The sequence below is a fragment of the Colossoma macropomum genome, unplaced genomic scaffold, assembly GCF_904425465.1.
Source record: "Colossoma macropomum unplaced genomic scaffold, Colossoma_macropomum, whole genome shotgun sequence".
NCBI classification, from domain to species: Eukaryota; Metazoa; Chordata; class Actinopteri; order Characiformes; family Serrasalmidae; genus Colossoma; species Colossoma macropomum.
Genome location: NW_023494794.1, coordinates 4,194,425 through 4,211,478, shown reverse-complemented (window position 1 = coordinate 4,211,478; position 17,054 = coordinate 4,194,425). Strand labels below are relative to the sequence as shown.

Here is a 17,054-nt window from a genome sequence, read left to right as displayed (position 1 = left end):
AGGTGTGTCTAATAGAGTGGACAGTGTTTAGAAACTCCAGCAGCACTGCTTTGTCTGCTCCGTTCATTAATTTTCATGGCCTAGGGCCCTGGTCAGAATCAACTGTTATCTTTACTGTCTAACAGTAATGTTTATGGGTGGAATGGAGCCGGAACGCACCAGAATCCTTTTCCAGGAAGAAAGGTCAAGACAGGACAGTCTTCTGGCTCATCTTGAAAACTGCATGTGGTTATTTTACTCTATATAGGTAAGTGTGTGAGTTATTTAACGCTCCAGCCTATAGCTCATTCAGCCAATGGAAAGTCATGGTGCTGTAGGAGGGTCCACCCACCCAAAGTCTCCATGGCAATGACTGTCTGTATGCTGTATATTTGGAATTTGAAGGCAGCTAAGAAACTACACTAATGATAAAAGTTTTGCTTTCTAATTTTCTTCAAACCTTGGTCGCATCTGTTTGGATATTTAGTCTACTTAGTGTAGTTTATTTGGCGATTCTTAAGTTTATTGCTGAAAAATTCATTCAGTGGGCTCATTCAGTTTAAATTGTCTGCTGTAGTTTAGCATGTAATAGCAGGCCATTTCCACCTCTGGTTGTATTGTTTAACTGTTGTCTATATTGTCTGCATTCCACTATTGTGTAAATAGTTCCTTCCGTCACATTTGTGTATTCAATGTATTGATGAAAAGAATTCCTAATTGTACCAAAATAATCAAATAGAATTGTTGTGCTGTGAGAGATTTATACCCCTAATCAAACCCTGATGACTGTCAGCCGGAGCTGAATTAAACTGAAAAGAGCAGAGTGAGGGCATTGATCGCGGTCCGGGCCGTAATTATGCTGAGCTAATTTAAGAAATAAAAGCGTCTCTTCATAGTGATCTTCAATCTATACGGCGCACGCCATCCGAGATAATTGCTTACCAAACATTATGCTTCAAAGCTTTGTTCTGGTCGTGATGTACGCAGCAACTAATGAAAACAGAAATCTCTCTCTCTCTTTCTCTCTCTCTCTCTCTCTCTGTCTCTTTCTCCGCTTCCCTTTCTCTCCGCTCTAATAACCCCCATTAGTGTGTGAACCCTGTTTCTCATCCCCTCGCTCTCTCTGATGTTCTCTCTGTCTCTGCCACTAACCCCTGTGACCTTTGATCTTGTAAACATGACCCCAGTGACATCATCTCCATGACCCCCTCCCATCGCTGCGTTCACCTCTTGGTTGTCATGGCCACATGGTTACATGGAGCATGCTCATGCTTTTGAGACTGCACCCCTCCCCAATCACTGCACCCCCCCCGCCCCTTTCAGACTTTTGGTTTATTGTTGCTCATGGCTTTTCATATAACAAGCCTCTATTTGAACATGAAATTCAACGTAATCAGTTTCTAAGGATTCTAGCAATGTTATGACGTTTCAGCCATGTTTTTTCCAGAAATTGGCCACCTTGTACAGTAGCTCCACCTTGGTTGGTGTACACTTAGAGACTAGTTCATCTGATGATGCACAGTTTGTGTTAGTCATCCTTTATCTTTTCATCAGGGGTCAGTTTCTGACCACAGAGAAGCTTTTGGCTGGATATTTTTGGGTGGTGGACCACTCTCAATCTAACAGTGACTAAAAATACTAGCAATGCTGCTGTGCCTGATACACTCATACCAACACCACACATACTACCATGACGTTATCATGTCAGTGTCGCTGCTGTGCTGAGAATGAACAACCCCACAGATAATGTCTGGTCAACAGCTGTCACCTGGTCAGAAACTATGAATGGGGTAGAAGGTGGCCAATAAATTGTGCATGTAAACCGGTGGGATACTGTGCGTTATTTGTATAGTCTGCAGCAGAGCTTTCATCAGGCTTGAAATTTTGCTCAGAATGTAAAAGGTAGGTGATTCTAGTAAAGTGGCCAGTTAGCGCAGGTACTAGGCAGGTGTTTTTAATAAAGTGACCAGTGAGTGGAAGTACAAGGTATGCATTTTTAATAAAGTAACTAGTAAGTTGATGTAAAAGGTAGGTGTTTCTAATAAAGTGGCCAGTGAGTGGAAGTACCAGATAAGTGTTTGTAACAAAGTGGCTGAGTGTGAAAACTGTATTCTAAAGCTCATCCGGGGCTACATTGCATTCATTATATTCACAAAGTATATTGATATGTCTTTAACACTAATGTAAGTTTGCCTGTTCTGACTTTTTACCCCTTGGATTCGCCAAGATCAGTTAGGGAAATTGTTTCTAACGCTATTCATAATTCATAGCTCAGATGCTAACGGGCAGGGAAAAAAAATTTAATTGATAAAGATGGGTTAGGCCAAGCTGGAGTAAAAGTTTGAGAGGAAAATTTAATGTAAATGTCCCAGAGCGTATCTGAAGGACAAATATGAGAGGAATTTGTCTTCAAATCACACACTCTCACATTGATTGGTTTAGCAGCAGCAGCGATGGCCCCTAGCCTATTCTCTGTGCATAGTAAAAATTCTTCGAGTGGTCTGGAGCAGACGAGGCAGAGAAAAAGGTGTCAGAAGTTCAGCGTCTTCCCTGAGCTTCTTACACTCATCTCGGTGGGGGAGAGAAGAAATGAGAATGAACTTTAGGACCAGCTGAGCTGAAAGAGTGAGTGTGCGTATGATTGTGAGCGTGCTCTGAATGCTGTAGTCAGCTACAGAACTTCCCTGTGCACCTTTATTTGTCTGTGTCCGAGCACACACACACACACACACACACACTGCGTTTTGCCCCCCCATGCTCTTATCTCTTTGAAGTCAGTGGGAGATCTTCTCCTCGCGCCTCCTCTTGACAGCAGCAGAGAAAAACAGGCACGTGTTCAAAAGACTTCTGCTTTCTGCCCTTGCACTTCTCTGTCTTGCCTCCTCTCATTCTCCTCCTCCAGATGCTCCCTTTCGCTCCTTCTTTTCTTCCTCCCCCTGCCGACTCGTACCAGGGGGCAAGAAAGAGCGGTATGAATATTTTAACTTGCAAAAATATCACCACGAGAGGAGGACGGAAGTGAGGATAAAAAAAAAGTGGGTCCGTTTCTCCTTTTCCCTCTCTTTCCTCTTTTCCTGGTGGCTTTGGAACAAAAACCTATATTCGTACCCCTTCTAAGAAGCTTAAAAGCATTCAATACAATCCTTTTTCCTTCCAGTACAACATACTTTTTGAATCTAAGCAAATAAAACATTAATATTTGAACCTTTTAGCGTAGCGGAATGAAGAATAAAGCGTCCCGCTGCGCGCCCGGATGAATTTTTTATGCACCAGACGGTGATGTCAGTCTCATTAGACGCGCGTGGAAGGTCTGATAAACAGAAATGGACGGCGTCGTCGCGTTAATCAGTGTCAGAACTTTGCCTTTTGTCTGCTTGGCATACTGACGTGAGGGACTTGACAGGACACGAGCAGGACAAATTATCCATCCCCATTGAGTTTATCAATGCGTACGAATCTCGCCCCACTTGTAGAGACACACTTCGTTCTCTTTTCATATCTTTTGCTGTATCTCAAATGGAGTGCTTCTATAGTTTTAAAAGGGATTATTATGCTCGTTTTAATGCTCATAACTAATGTTTTTAAAATTGTTTGTATAATTAGATGTTTTTGGCATCTGCTAGAATAGATTTACATGCTTCAGTGTTATAAAAACACATTATTTTCTTCATACTTCCTACATCTCTATTCACCCTCTGTCTGAAATACTCTGTTAGAGCTCCTGTGTCTTTAAGCTCTGCCTCCCAGTGAGCCCAATGTGCTCTGATTGGTCAGCTCACTCAGCCTGTCCTGATCAGTCAGTTGCCAGAGCAGTTGAAAACGGTAGCAGCATCCTGCTACAAGTTCAGCCAATAAGGATTGTGCTACGAGATTGCATCATCTTGTAACAAAGGAAAAGGGCTGGATTTCTGAGGTGTTTCAGGATTTTGTGTGTGCAACTGTTCAAAGCTGTGTTTGCTAGTCATGTACTGGCTAGTGTTTTTGAGTTTTGCTCAAAATTAGCGAAAATTGTCTCTCCTGAAACAGTTACATTTGGTAAAGGTTCAGTAGTGTTACGATTGTTTTGTTAGTGACAAAATGAAATGTTTAATCATTTGTTTTAATAAATTAAACCTAAGTAAGGTATAGGGTTGCTTAAAGCAAAAGGATTTTAGTCTAAAATTCAAGTCAGTTAAAAGTCCGAAACATGTTTTTAACCAATTCAGTAGAATTTTTTATATGTGTATATAGGAACAAAATGTCATTGTTCAGTCCTCCAGAGTGTTACTGTATCTTTAAGGTTACATTTACATTGTTTTGAGTGCAAGGGCTCAAAATGATTTCTGGACAGCTGTGGTCTCGTGCGCACCTGGCTCATTTCAGGAAGGTGCCATGCGTATTGTTGTTCATCCCAGGTGTGGTGTGAGTGCTGATACCTGAGGGAGTTTTAAATCTGTTTAACACTACAACTGTGCATTATTGGATCTTTTGTATTTAGGAGCAAACTGGCTAAACACTGAAACTGTTATCCCAGCAGTGCTGGCAAAGAGCAAGAGGTGCAGTTTAATGTGCATGCATATGTATACATGAAACCTGTATTCATAATGCATTACAAGTGCAATTGTAAAACATTATATGGAATATATAACAGCTTATAATACCTAGCATAAGCTTGTATAATTGCTCTCAAATAGTTGCAATTACAGGCATAACACTTTATAAAGCAAGTGAATATGACTTATAGCATCAGGTTCTATAAGGCATTATAATATCTGTTCATAAGAACACTGACACTAACCTTATAATGCACTGGTAACACTTCCTATGAATCCTGTGTTCATAAATTCTAATTGCATTTATAAAGGATTATATATCATACATAATACCTTACGACCACCCATTAGTTGAATGACCTCTGCCAGTGCTTCAGGATAAACGTTAGTAGATCTGGAACCATTGTAGCCATGATGTTCCTCATTCAGTTAAATGTGAAATCTATGGACAACCAAAGTGAGCCAGAGATAAAGTTACTGAAAGTGATCAGAAGATCTGCACAAAAATAAAGCTGCCTGAAATTCTTGTATTCAGCGTCTGTTCTGTAATCAAGCTGTGCCTCCAAACTGAGAAGAATCTGGTAGCCAGCCAACAACAACAACTTTGATAGAGTTTTTGTCAGTGCCAATGAGACAGGAGGAAATGAGCATTGGTCAACACTTGTCAAAACACAAACCTGGCCTCTGCACGCTTAAAATTAAGGGTTTCATACCATAGAAGAACCACTTTTGTTTCCCTACAGAGCCTTTTAATGGATAGTTTTTTAAAGAAGCATTTTGTAGATGAGATGTTAGTGTGATGAACCTTTTTAATTCGTTGAACAATATGTCCAAGCTAAAAGCAATTTAGGAATCTTTATTTTTAAGAGTGTAAAGCAGTATGGCAAGAAGGACACTGCTGATCTTGATCCCGTTAAAATTTTTTTAAAAATATTACAGTTTAGGACAAAATAACATGTTATCTTTTTTACTACACGTTTGACTATGACCAGGATCAGACTTCAATATTTTTGTCTTTCACTATTGTCTGTATGTCAGATTAGGCAATCGCACCATAAATTCTTGCCAGGTCTTGGTCTTTTTGCGAGTTCATAGGTCGTCGGGGAGGAGGGTCAAGAAATTGTCAATCATGGCTACAGAATGCTGTGTGTAATACTGCTGGTTTTGTGTTCTGAAAAGAAGGAAAAAACAATTGTGGATCCGTTCCTGGGTGTCACAAAAAAGACAGTATGGCTACGTTTACACAGCAGGTAAAAGTGGCCCAAATCTGATTTTCTCACCAAATCCGATTTTTTATTTGGCTGTTCACAGTATCTTTTAAATGTGCCCTATATGTGACAATAGTCTGAACAGATCACGCTCCTAAACTGACCTGCATGCACAAAAGACAATGCTTCATGTTGCTTCATGTGGCGTGGTCATCCAGAGGTAAACAATAATGACTGCCAACAAACGACAGTCGCTCCCGGAGCTTTCAGTTTCATCTTCACCAGCATCACAGGAGCCATCATGAAGCTTCACTGACTAACAGCTGGGCTCATCACCCAGAATGTGTTCAAGCTCACCGTAAAAAGGGCGCGGACACTTTTTTTTTTTGTTTGTGTCCTCAGATTCTTTAAACTTTGCTTTCAGACTTTTAACTTTTCTTTGATGCTGCAGCCTCGTTTTCCTACAGGCGTGTTCCACCTTTACTTTCGGTTGCTTACTTGCGGTTGCAAAAAGTACATTCTAATTTTTTGGTACAGAAACATCAGCCTAAATGTTTGAGGTCTCAGCAGCATGAAATTATGACGAATGTTGAGTTGGATTGACGTAAAAGTCGCATGAATTCTGATCTAGCTGTTTAGACTGAGTCACACTGTCACATATTGGATACATATCGGATTTCAGTACCACATATGAAAGCGTCTCAAATTGGAATTAAAAATGTCAGATTCAGTGTGTTTTTTGCTGTTCACACTGATGCACAGGTGACACACCTGTGTCAAATATGAAGACAAAGATCGGATTTGGGCCACTTTTAACTGCTGTGTGAACAAAGCCTATGTGCTGTCTGTTTTTCAAAGAGAGCTTGAGGTAACAAATGTGTTAACATATCAGGAACATTACATACATGCAGCTAGCCAACAGGTTCACTGTATGTAAACAGATGCTATAAACGCTGATTCTCACCATCATGTATCTTTTTGGACTGTGTCATGGTACTACCTCAGGAAACGTCAAAAAGGCAAGGGTATTTTTGCCACAGCTCAACGAACCTTTCCTCCATTTCTTTGTTCTGCCTGACAGCTGCAACAGCAGCGTCCCTCTTTCTCTTCGCCTTGTTTACATATGTGCACCAGAGAGAACTCTCATCCTATTGGTTAAATTGTCAAGTAATGTATCATAGGGGATGTCAAACTAGGCAAGAAAATACCAAAAATTCTGGCATGCTAGACTTTTCGTCGGCGTGTCATGGGGCGTCCCAGATGCCACATTGCTGTTCTTTGATTATGTCACACTACAAAACCTGTTCCTCATTCCCTGATGCTGGGAATTTGTCAGCTACGACAAAAGCGTGCCAAAATCGGGACAAATTAGTGTAGTCTGGCCTCGTCTCGGCCTTGACTCAGACTCACCTCTGGTGGTCTTGACTACAACACTACCTGTAGAGCCTTCAAGCAGTTTAAAGCACCTCTGGATGTATAGCACATTTTATATGGAAATGAATCCTGAATATAATACATTTGCTTATGGAACAGATGCTGAATGCAAGGTTTACAGACAGTTATATTTCTTGTACTGATCACCTGATCAATGCTTTTCTTTATGGGTGTTTTTTGGTTGTGATTCACACTGACCTGTATCTGATAGACAAGGGGGACAGACACTGTTATCTGTCTGTTATTCTCTCCATAGAGAATTCCCTTCTCTCCCCAAGGACTTCCCTTCTCTTTCTGTTTCTAAGCCAGGCTCAGAGTTACTTCACTTTTTTCTGAGACTAAACTGTTGTTGTTCAAATAAGTGCTTGCCTACTACTGACCCTTCAAAAGTGAACACACATTAAGTGTATTCCCCTCCACAACCCAAAATAGTAGATATCTCATGGTCTCTGGAAAGGAGAAGTTGATAACATCTGTTTGGAGTAGGAGCAGAGCAGCTTCTGCAAGGCAGGGCAGAAACCATTAAAGTAACAGAATAAACAGATCAGAATTTTGAACTACAGAACTTTTAATTTTGAAATTAAAATACATTTAAAAAGCTGCATGCCTCATTTTGAAGCTGAGCTTCGTAGAAAATGGTGCTTGCTTTTATTTTATTTTCTTTGTGAAGACAAGGCTATCAGCTAAAATGAACCTCAATTTGACCCATAATCCTCAGGTTCATGCGAAGACTACTGAAATCCACATTTTTGGTGACGGCCAAATTACAAGGAAAAGAAAAAATAAAATATTTCAAAAGCTCCTTTTGCAAGGCAGAGTGTTCTCAGTCTTGTTGAGTGGCATTTGGTAAGTTGAATGAGCCCTCTTTACTAACCTAATGCTAGTCTGTATGCCAGTTTGCTGCACAGCGTGTCTGGGCTATTAGGGAGAATTTGGTGAAGTTACAGAGATCTTTTATCCTCTACGAACTGCCTAGTCAAAATCACGCACATATTGCAATACCGGACCTCCTCTGGTAGAACGAATCCTGCTCGAATAGGGCTTTAGTTGTAGGAGGTTCACATTGTGGCCTTCTGGAGTTAAGGGATGGGATTTGTAAGAAAATCTAACAATGGATCATAAAACAATCACTAAGGTTCTTAAATGTGCAGATGTTCTAAAATATTCTCTTAAACTCTCAGTTGTTTTTTATGTAGGCTATAGATTATTTGTAGACTATCAAAATCATGTTACATTTTACAGATAACTAGAAATCATTATAAAATATTTCCTTTAACCTGTTATTAAGTGTAATCACATCAGCATCTGAGGGCAGCAAAATCAAACCAAACGTTCATAAAAATGTGCCAAACAAGAACTAGATTTGATGGTGGAAGAATCAGCCAACAGGCAAAATCGTTCTTGGGTTATTTGAACAATTTAATGTTGTGAAATAAGTTTCACCCTGTCAATTACAGTCTAACACAAGTGTAAGACTTTTAAGGTTAAGAACATATTTTAAAATGCCATTTGTTCTCAGGGACACAGGAAGGTGTTTTAAGTTGGGGTTGCTGAAATTTTAAACAGTGTATATCTAACATGACAGATGATGTCATGCAAAATGATTCACCTTTTTTTCTTTCCTTTTTTTTTTTGCTAATTTACTTCAAACAGGGCATGTCATACAGTACTATAATGAGGCGAGAGAGCACAATATATACATCTAACTGACATATTAAACCACTGATGCACATCACCTCTCTGCTCTCTCAGTCAAGCTTTATGCAAATGAACTGAGCGGAGACTAAATTGTTGATATGTGGTGTTGTAATGATTAAAAACTTCATTATTATAGTAGATGATTCTTTTTTTGAGTGTAGAAAATCAATATTAAGCCACTTTGGGTCTCAATACTGGCCTATAACTCTGCACAAACTTTCTCTTTTTGCACCTCAACCTGCATTTGTTGGAGCAAAGCAGCCAACATTTTTTGGCTCACTGTAATGAAAATATGGTGTTCTCTTAAATAATGTAGAGCTACTGCAGATTTTGAAAATATAAAAATTCTAACTCCGCTCTAAAACAAGCACACATGGGTCTTTATCACGCACAAATTATTACAGAGTTAAGAATGTTTTATTACTAAACTCTTAAAGATGGTTCTTTAAAGGTTCTTTAGTAAAGAAACACTCAGAGCCCTTTGCATGATTAAAGGGTTCTTTGCATCATGGATGAGTTCTTCAGACTGATGGAGAGTGTGCTGTAGATGGTTCTATATAGAACCTTTTTGAAAAGGGTTCTAAATAGCACCTAAAAGGGTGCTTTTATTGTTCCTAGCTTAAAATCATAACAATAGAAGAATGCTTTTGGATGCTATGTAGAACCCTTTTCAGAAAGATTCTCTAAAGAACCATCTACAGCACATTCTGAAGAAATCTTTCATGATGCAAAGAACCCTTTAATCATGCAAAGTGTTTTTCAGCATGTGCTGTAGATGGTTCTATATAGAATCTTTTTGAAAAGGGTTCTTCTATTGTTACGATGTCAAGCTTGTGACAATGAAAGAACCCTTTTGGGTGCCATATAGAACACTTTTTAAAAAGGTTCCATGTATAACCATAAACAGCACATTCTCCATCAATCTGAAGAACCCTCTCATGAAGCACAGAACCCTTTAATCATGCAGAGGGTTCTTCTAGTGTTCAGGGTTCTTCATAGAACCAGCCCCCTCAACACCCCCACTTCCCGCATCCCTGCTTGATGTTTTATTATATATTTTCTGGTGACCATAGGTAGCATTTAATGTTACTTGGAGTGTGAAATCCATTCTCTTTACATTGTGCTTGATTGAGACGTTGATTTGAAGGTTAATGATGTGACTTTATGTACCTAGAATGCTCACTAAACGCCCACCAATGTTGCATAATGCAATTATGATACTATGCAGAACAGGACTCTGAAAGTATGTTTTTATTACAGCTTCCTAATAATGAATGGATTTTAATTCTTTTTGAAAGTAGGTATTTTGCATGTTTTTATATGTCATGAGTTCTCAGGGGGTTCAAAATGAGACTTTTTTTCATTTGAAAATATTAGCAAGTATACTCAAACATTTGGCTTGTACCTCAACTCATTATAAAGGTCAAATTATAGATCCAACTACATATTGTAGTCTATATGTTATCATGCAAGAATTGTCAGCTACACAATATCCAAATTTTCATTGGTCAGTTTCTGACCACACAACTGCTGTTCACCAGATGTTATTTGGGTGTGAGTGGTGACTCATTCTCATTCTCAGCACAGTAGTGATATTGACGAGTGCCATGGTGGTCCACCACCCAAGAATATTCAGCCAAGGGCAAAAACTGACCACTGATGAAGGACTAGAAGACAAATTGTGCAGACCACAGGCTACAGGCTCAGTACACCAGCAAAGTATAGCTGCAGTCGTATGCAAATGTTTGAATGCCTCTGGTCAAATAAGGTCAAATATTAGATAAGTTGAATCCTCTACAAGGAGCAAAGTTTAATATGGCATTTTTCTGCAGATTTTGGTCCACAATTTCTAAACATTTAGAAATGTTTAATGAGTTTAACATGGGGAATGGATAAAGAATAAAATAGAAAGTGTGCCATAACTTTTGCACAGGCCACAGTGTGGAATTGTGTTGTCTGTGAAGGATGTGTACTTATTTTCACTTAGAAAATCAACAAAACATATGCAATGTATTTTGACCAGGAGTGCCCAAACTTTTGCATATGACTGTACAAGGCTGGTGTTTCTAATAAAGTGGCCAGTGAAAGAATGATGCGAGTGAAACTAGCTTTAGGTTCATTCGCTTCATTTACACAGGTAATATAATGGGCATACCAGTCTTCTTATACTGCCTCAGAAAAGACAACAAAAGTTACAAAGAGACCTATTTATATACAACTTTTAAAACAAAATCAGTTTAAAAAAACGTTGAGGTTCCTAATATGTACCCTTGTGGCACACCATGTATTCTGTATTGTGAAGTGTCAATGATGATAGAGTTTAAGCTTTGCTGTTTTCAAAGTGTGTTTGAAAACTATTACTTTACATTCAGCAGTCTTTCTAATATCTTGAGGGTAACAAAGTTTTACTTCTTTTCCTTCTATTTTTCTCTTCAGCTTTAGTTAACATTCATCAAGGAGAAAATAAAGTCCTCCCAGCGGAGCAATTCATACACATACACGCACCTGCACACACACAAACACACACTGACTTCATACCAGCTAAGTGAGCAATCAGTATGATAATTTGAACCAAAATGCTGCTTAGTCCTCAGTTTTAAAAAGACTTAACAATCATGCTTAATTAAAATTGGGGCACACCTGAGCGTCTCAATCTTAGACACAGTGGTGCAGTCCAATCGCTGGAAAAAAAAAAGGAAGAAAGAAAGATAGATGAAAACACATCTCTCTACATTTAATTATTCCAAACGAGCCTCAGGGAGATTCTCAAGGGCTTTAATTAAGTCAGAATTAAAGTTATGGAAATTTAGGCTGAGAGCTGCAGGTCTCTCTCTTTCTCTCTCTTTCTTTTTCTCTCTCTCTCTCTTTCTCTCTCTTCCTCTTTCTCTATTCTACACAAATGATACCCAGATTTATTCAAAAGAGTGAAAAACAGATAGATGATGTCCCTTGCACCCTCTACACCAGTGGTCACTAACCCTGGTCCTGTGGCCGGTTGCACCAGCTGTGCGTAGGCTCAAACATAAGCTAGTCGTAGCATCAGTGTTTACAAAGTTCATGTGGTTCTTGGTAGTTACTAAATATTTACACCTCCCCCTAAAGCAGGAAACCATCAGAAACCACATAGAAAACACAAGAAAGCCCACAAACATGACTTTTTTGGTTAATTAAGCTAAAAATTCTAAACGCTATGTGCTGTGATTTTACTTACAGCTCCAATTATCACCCTGGTTTTAACTCTGAGCATGAAAATAATGCATACAGCTCCAGCTCAGTGAGACTCAGCAGCTGCTGAAACAGTCAAACTAAGGGTACTGTTTTTTGTTTAGCCAGAAACTGTTGTTTAAAAAGCTGTAGATTTGGTTGTCTCAGGGAAATATTAAAGAATAAATAGACAAAGGCTATAGATGTTTATTTTTTTTTTCAGTTTAACTTGTACACATCATTCTTTTCTATGTTGGAAATTTTGGTTCATGGAAAAGGTCAGTGCAGGCTGCCCTTGCGTTCCCATGGCTGGTTCTTATCATGTTATCATCATTTTAAAGTGACATGTGCATTAGTTAGTTGTTACTAGTTAAGACATGACTTAAGGATTTGTGGTGCAACCAAATTTGGTAAAAGGGTAGTTTGAAATTAACTAGTAAGAACTTAGGAAAGACTTTACACCCAAACATAGATATAAACTTACAAACTTCTGATGAAAAGTCAGAAAAAGGCAGTGATTGCGCATCTTAAGCAGTTGCTAGGCGGTTGCTAGGGTGTGTCTAAATGGTTACTATGGTATTTTAGGTAGTTGCAAAGATGTTGATAAGTGGTTGCTATGGTATCCCAGGTGGTTACTAGGGTGTTTCTATATGGTTGATATGGTTCCCCATTAGGTTAATAGGGTGTTTGCTAATGGACTTGTATCAACATGACACAAGTTGGGTGCACAAATTTTGGCACCCCATTGATTCCCATGGGAGAAAAAAAAAGTCATTTAACAATGATTATACAAAAACGATACGTCCAATCAGACCAAACATTCTGATCAGACCAAACATTCCAGAGTTGGAATGACGTCAATATCTTGGAAACTGCAGGATGAGTTAGCATTAGAGTTTGCAATGCGCAATCTCAAATTATCTTTTATGATATATGAAAAGTCTTTTTTTTCCCATTTGTTTTGATGTCCAGAGAAAACAGTCACGGTTGTTCTCAGTGGCGGTGATGGGAACCAGACATCTGAAGAGTTTAATGCCTCAAAAAAAGTTCTCTCACATGAAATGCTTATCAATATTATACTGCCTATGACATTGTTTTGCAATATTTCTGAGACAAGTTTTGGCTAGAAAACATATTTTTTTAAAATCCAGGGTGAAGAGGTACATGCAGGGTGCTCTAAGGCTAAATAGTACACAAATTTACGATTATCAACAATATATTGAATAACCCGGACACATACAGGTTCACTGGTGGTTTGGGATAATAAATAAATGGCTATGTTTGTTATGTAGACTTTGTGACCCCTGGTTGTCACAACCACTAAAGAAATCTCTACAATGAACCGTTTCACATCAGCCCACCCTGAGAAAGAAAGAAAGTAACAAGTGGAGACTCAAATCTGTGAATACAGAATACAAACCAAGTATAAATAGAAATAATTACATGAGTAGCTATGTAGTTATTTAATTATGTAATTAGATATACATAATATAGCAAAACGCATATAGTGATGTTGAAGTTCAGAGGCAGGATGCAAGTGCAAACTGGTTTTATTTTCTGAAGATTTAACAGTGCAGAAAGCGATTGAGAGAACCAAGCACAGAGATGTCCATAGTAAAAATAAAGAACACTAAACAGCAAGAAAACCAAAGGACAAATAAATCCTACACACTAGAGATCACTGTTAACTAGAAACAACACCTACATAAGGCTAAAGATAAACAAGAACCACAAACAGTCACATAAGGCAATGTAAGATAAAAGTACACTGTAATACACTATAATGACACTGTAATAACTCTAGACTTCTAAATGTTAATATCGTGATCTTTCCTGTTTGTTTCTAACCTGGAAACATATTACTCACTGCCAGCAAATCTGGGTGATCTCTGTAATCAGTGCGCTACTTCCTAAAATAGGACAGGATCACTCTTTGCCTCGTCCCAGCCGGTTTAACAGTCTGGTACCATAACCTCCTTCATTGGAAACTCCGTACAAGGTTATTTCATAACTCAAACCTGCTTCAACCAATCATAAGTATTCCTGATATTAGTTATGATAAGAAGCAGGTAGGCATGCTTCAGAGAAGAATGTTTTCGCACCCTGTTAGCATCGCACAGTGCTGGGCTTCGTAGCCGCAGTGTCCAGTGCCCAAGCCTGCAGAAGGGTAAAGCTTGGTAAACACTGTAAAAGATGGTAAGTAAAATAATATTAAATCTAGTGAATATAACTAATATTTCTCATTTTGCAATTGTGCACATATTATAAGATTATACTTACTTTCAGACATGATTTTTTTTAATTTATTTTTTTTTTTATGAGTGAAATGATCTCATTATTTAGATAGATACTTTTGCTTCTTTTTGCGAAATATGCTAGTTAGATCTTTTCACTTGAAGAAAATGACCTTAAAAAGGTGAAAAATGTCTGGACGTAAGCAAAATCATCTTATTCTCACAATCTCAAAATGAGAAAATATTAGTTATATTGACTAGATTTAAGTTGATTTTACTTGCCAAGCCATCATTTGCAGTGAATAAGTGTATATTAGCTAATATTGTGGCACCAATATAGCTTGACAATATTTGATAATACTATAATGGGGCCGTGAGGCTCTATATGGCTTTATCTAGGCCTAATTTCTGAGTTTCTTGTCTGTTGAGCTGTTGTATTATGTTGTGTTTTGGTTTGGTTTGGATCTGTCAGTCAGTTTCATGAATTAACTGGTTTGTAATGATAGTATTTCATGGAAAAGCCCTAAAAAAGTGCAATAATGTTGCATCTTGCCGCCTCAGGCTCGGGCATGTTACAGTTAGTATGTGCATTTTTGTTGGTGCCAAGATTGTGCACTTGTTAGCTTAGCCAGAAAGTCAACAGCATCATGTCAAAACAATAGCATGAAATGTTTGTCCTTGGATTAGCATTGTATCACCCGTCACACCGAGTATGCTTTCACACGCATGCGCTTGAAAGTTCTGTTCTCCAGTTCTTGAAAGCAAGACAGTGGCTTCCAAATGAGGAAAACAAGCATCCCCTACAGGAGGACACATCATTTCCTGTCAGGTGGCTACAGGGTTTTAGCGCTGATTTGGAGTCAAAGCGGTAGATACAGCAAATCGTGAGCAGAATGGGATGTCCCCAGTGCCCTCATATCCCTCCATGCAAATTTAATACATCCTAGTCAGCTATGAATCTTTCAACCTCACTTGTGCTGTGAATATTAAGAAGTGCGGAGCAGATTTTTTCCTTTTTCCTGCTGTTTTAAAAGTGTTACTTACAATGAGATGAATACATGTTTACACTTAATTTTTCCCATTTAGCTGCTTAGCTCTTTCTCTGATCCTGAGAAAAGCAGTATTCTGTGGTGAACAATTTGCTGAGGGTAATAAGCTGGCGGCTTAGCCTCCAACTGCCTTGGATTCTGGAAAGATATCTTGATACGGTACAATTTCATAGTGGAATTGTTTAGCATGGAATTTGGCTGATTGTGAATAGTGCGATTAAGGTTGGCCATTATCCCCCCTGCCTTTAATGCCTGTAAACTGTGCTGGGGGAGGGTTAAGTGTTGTAAGTGATGTAAAATCAATTATGATGCTTTTGTGCTGTCTCATTTTGCATTATTTCCAAAATAAAAAAAAATTAAAAGAGTAGTGTTCTTGTAGTCACATAATAAGTGAATGCAGTGCATGATTTTTAAGGCATCATTCATTAAATGTCAAACGATCCACTGAACAATTGGTAAATGTTAAACAGTTGAAGTGCTAACTAAGAGAGAGGAGCTGGTTAGCATTAGCTTAGCTAGATAGTATGATAACAGCTCTGCTCACCTCAGAACATGTTTGATTCTGGCTAACTAAAGCACTGATGCAAGTTTAGATGATAATGATTCAAATTTGAGGGGGTAAGTCAAGCAACTGGTGTTAAATGGACAGAAAAGGCAAAATTAACCTGTTTCATAGTGTCGATCTGTAGCCTGATCAGCTAACTTAACATTAGCTTAGCGAGGAGGCTCCAGATCCAAACAGTGCTACACACAACAATACAGGTTTGATTCTGGTGCTGTGACTGACTGGTGTTGGAGTGACAGAAAGCAGAAATCGAACCTGTTCTGACTGTAGCATTTCGGCTAAGCTAACGAGAGCTTAGCCAGCCAAACATACCACACATTACAGCATATGCTTGGCTCCAGCTAACCGATGCTAAAATGACACCCGTTAAGAGACAAAGTCGATTAACTGGTGTTAGACTGAAAGCCGAAGGCAAACATGTTGTGTGTGTGTGCATGTAGCTGTTAGCCGTTCCTGAGCTGCTATCATATTTAGTTTTTCTGAGTTTTTTCCTAGTTTTCACTTTTCTCCACTTTCTTTCAGTGCCTCCCTAAGTATAATTGTATTCTAGCGTTAGAAAGGCTGATCAGCAGCACTTAAATCTTCTGTTTAGCACAGTTACATGATTTATAGTGGCCAGATTAAAGCAATAGTTTGACCAAATATCAAATTCACACAATTTTACCCTAAAATGTAGTCAATCATTTAAGACATGTTTGGGAGTCTGAAGTTTGCTTCTTTAGTTCTGCCCAGGCTAATGTAGCTAACAAGTACTGGAAAATTTCAGATATCAGGGTACCCTTTTGCAAAACTGCAATCCTACATCCTCACAAACCATTTAAAAGTGCTAAATGATCTCAAATAGACTTGCTCCTGTTCTTTCTGACATTATATGACATACTGTTAGCTACAAAATCAGACCGTTCAGGCTTCAAGATGGCCGTTATCATTATATTTTTAGCTAGCGATGTACTTTTACCAACGACATTTGGTGTAAGTTTAAATTTATGGCTGAACCATAGCTTTGGCTAAATTCTGATGAAATCAGTTATGTAGACATTGCATTTTGTCATTGCACTGGTATGTCATTTGTATACTGGAGCAAGAAAAGCTCCAGAAAAGAAAAGGCCTATGACAGCCCAGTAGTGCAGCAGATCCATGCAATACAGTTG

The 17,054-nt window shown here is 38.6% G+C and overlaps 1 protein-coding gene across 2 annotated transcripts in view; it reads left to right on the top strand.

Annotated features, from left to right (window-relative positions):
- LOC118814362 (fibrinogen C domain containing 1) overlaps positions 1-17,054 on the top strand; it is a 199,296-nt gene that overhangs the window by 170,546 nt on the left and 11,696 nt on the right. The gene's annotated exons all lie outside the window — the stretch shown is intronic.